General features: G+C 41.9%; 1 long non-coding RNA gene across 1 annotated transcript in view; it reads left to right on the top strand.

Annotated features, from left to right (window-relative positions):
• Positions 1–50: 50 nt before the first annotated feature.
• LOC116686643 (uncharacterized) overlaps positions 51–3,336 on the top strand; it is a 4,299-nt gene continuing 1,013 nt past the window's right edge. The window contains exon 1 of the long non-coding RNA XR_004331317.1: positions 51–673. This is a non-coding gene — a long non-coding RNA (uncharacterized LOC116686643). The remainder of the gene's footprint in view (positions 674–3,336) is intronic.

Here is a 3,336-nt window from a genome sequence, read left to right as displayed (position 1 = left end):
AAAAAAAAGTAAATTAAAAAATAGGTAAAACAAATAACACTAAAAATTAAGAAACAAATAAATAGAGAAATAGGATCCAAAAAAATAATTAAAAAATAAATTGATACTAAATTGATGAAGAGGAATGCTCATTTCTGTCATAATACTGTTTTTGTTTTGTTTTTTGGGGGGTTTTTTAAGGGCAAAAACTGTAATATTGCGCGCTGTAAGATTGCTGTTTACAAAAATCAGCGGATTAATTCACCTTGTTCTTCCTTTTGTGTTTTAAAGTTTGCATTTTCCTCATTTTTAAAAACGTGTGTATATTTTTTATCACTTTTTATCACTTTAAGTCATTTTGGAAAGAGCTGATTGCACTGAAAGGAAAAGAAAGGGCATTTTAGGGTTAAACCACTCATTCAACGCCGCCCTGAATACGGGGTGGGACGTACCATTTTGTTTTTCTCTCATGTTTGTTAAAAGGGGATCTTTGGTTATTTTCAACCTGGACCCTATTTTCCTATGTTTTAGGGTCTAAGTGAACAAAATAAATCTTTGAAACTGGTCCAGGATTGAGCGAGAACGCTGCAACTGTAACAAAACCCTACAGGACAGATGTTCAACATCAGCCAGCGTCCACTAGAAGTTGTGTTGTTGTTGTTGCCGCTGACAGACTCAGATTATTATTCTAAGTGTGTGACAACATTATGGGACGACGAGGAGAAGATAGAGAGACAGACAGAGAGAGAGAGACAGACAGAGAGAGAGAGAGACAGACGAGAGAGAGAGACGAGAGCGAGAGAGAGACAGAGAAAGGGGAGGAGAGACAGAGAGAGAGAAGAGAGGGAGGAGGGAGAGAGAGAGAGACAGAGAGAGAGAGAGAGAGGAGCGGGAGAAGAGGGAGAGAGGAGAGAGAGAGAGGGAGAGACGAAGAGAGGAGAGCGAGAAGAGAGAGAGAGAGAGGAGGAGGAGGAGAGAGAGAGAGAGAGGGAGAGAGAGAGAGGAGGAAGAGAGAGAGAGGGAGAGAGAGCGAGAGGAAGAGGTAGGAGAGAGAACCACAACAGTGCTCAACATCAACTCAATAACAAACAACTTCCCCAAATGTAACACTTCACATCACAGCTCGGCAAAACAACCGACACGCAACCGGGACGGAGGACAAATAACCGCCGGCTCACACGTAGTTACGCCTCACGACCTCGAGACGACCTCGAGACGACCCGGACGCTCGAGACGACCCCGAGAACCCCCGAGAGACGACTTGGTCCCCCCGAAAAACGGCCACACAGGCCGTTTCATCAGCATCTTAGATTTATGTCTGTGGTGGCGCCCTCTAGTGGCCGTGGTAAATCTGATTTACACATATCTGAATATTCTTTTCACCAATGCATTAGTCAGTTTCCTCCAGAAAAACGTGATTATGTATCACAAATTCACAATCATCAATTAAATTATTAATATAACAGCCAAAGTCTGTATTTTTGCGGAGGGGGGGGGGCGCATTTTTTCAAATAGCTTCACTTTGCGCATAAATTGCCAATTTACGCATAAAAAAAAGTAGAGCTTGCATGATTTCTTAACAAAAAGTCACAAATACTTCGCAGGATTGAAAATTTGCAGTCATTTCCCCTGTCGCCATGGGAACGTTATGAGGGGACGTACTATGCAACAAGAAAAAGTCTCTTTTTCATCAAACAGCAGTTGTTGCACTTTCTCGCAATTTCTCACTCTTCCCCCTCTTTCTCTCCCCCCTCCTCTTCCTCCTCCCCCCCCCCCCCCCCCCCTAAAAAATCCGCATCATTTTTCTGAAAACTGATTATTTAGATGGAGATATGGGGGGGGGGGGGGGGCGTGTACGCGCTCTAGTTCAAATGTTATAGTAAATATCCTGTAAATGTACTCATTTATCTAGACTATTATTAGAAAAATTGTGATACATACTTTTTTGGGAGGACTGATTGTTGACAGTGGGTCAGATTCGGGGGGGGGGGGGGGGGGGGGGATTTGGAGGACTTGTTGTTAAACCTTTGAGTGGATCGGTGTCGGGCAAGAAGAAGAAAAACAACATCTGGTAATTCATTCACGACACTAACACCGAGTACAGCGGACACATCATCTGCACACTGAGGGATCAATTTACACACATCGGTCGTAAGAGCCTCATAGATACAGTGGCTATCAATATCTTACACAACAGGCAGGCGAGTGCTCAACAATACCCCAAACACTACAGACATATCCATTACAATAAGAAGGATGCAAGCTCACGTACAGTTTATCATTTGGATTGTTACAGGTGCAAACAAAAGTTTCAAAACTGGGTCGCGTAGCACCGAGTGCAGAGAGGCAAAACTCACATTAGCTTATTTTTCCTAGCGTCTGTCTGCACCTGAACGATACACCCGGTATTGGAGCTTGGTGCCCTGACAACCTTTAAAGGGCAACTTTGGTATTTTATAACCTGACTTTATCGTGTAACGTTATCGTTTAGTCAGCGTCCACTAAAGTTCTGGCAACATTATGAAAGGATCCCTACAGAGATAACCTCTTAGTTAAAAGAGTAAGATCCTTTTAGTTTAAGATAAACAGAAATCACCATCACAACCCCCCAGACTCCTGTAAATAATCACTACTTTTAGCGTTATAGAGTGATTATTTACATGGAGTCTGTGGAATAGCTGCTCTATACAGCTAAAAGTAGTGATTATTTACATGGAGTCTGGTGGAGATATGCTGGTCTATACACGCTAAAAGTAGTGATTATTTACATGGAGTCTGGGAGAGTATGCTGCTCTATACACGCTAAAAGTAGTGATTATTTACATGAGGTCTGGTGGAGATATGCTGCTCTATACACGCTAAAAGTAGTGATTATTTACATGGAGTCTGGTGGAGATATGCTGCTCTATACACGCTAAAGTATGATTATTTACATGGAGTCTGGTGGAGATATGCGCTCTATACACACTAAAAGTAGTGATTATTTACATGGAGTCTGGTGGAGATATGCTGCTCTATACACGCTAAAAGTAGTGATTATTTCAATGGAGTCTGGTGGAGATATGCGGCCTATAACCTAAAGGTAGTGATTATTTACATGGAGTCTGGTGGAGATATGCTGCTCTATCCACACACTAAAAGTAGTGATTATTTCATGGAGTCGGGTGAGATATTCTGCTCTAACAACTAAGTATGATTATTTACATGGAGTCTGGTGGAGTTGCTGCTCATACACACTAAAAGTATGATATTTACATGGAGTCTGGTGGTTTGGGATGGTGATTTCTGTTTCATGTTAAACTAAAAGGATCTTACTCTTAACTAAAGGTCTATCTCTGTAGGGATCCTTTCAAATGT

The sequence above is a fragment of the Etheostoma spectabile genome, unplaced genomic scaffold, assembly GCF_008692095.1.
Source record: "Etheostoma spectabile isolate EspeVRDwgs_2016 unplaced genomic scaffold, UIUC_Espe_1.0 scaffold431, whole genome shotgun sequence".
Taxonomy (NCBI): domain Eukaryota; kingdom Metazoa; phylum Chordata; class Actinopteri; order Perciformes; family Percidae; genus Etheostoma; species Etheostoma spectabile.
This window is presented reverse-complemented; position numbering and strand designations above follow the sequence as displayed.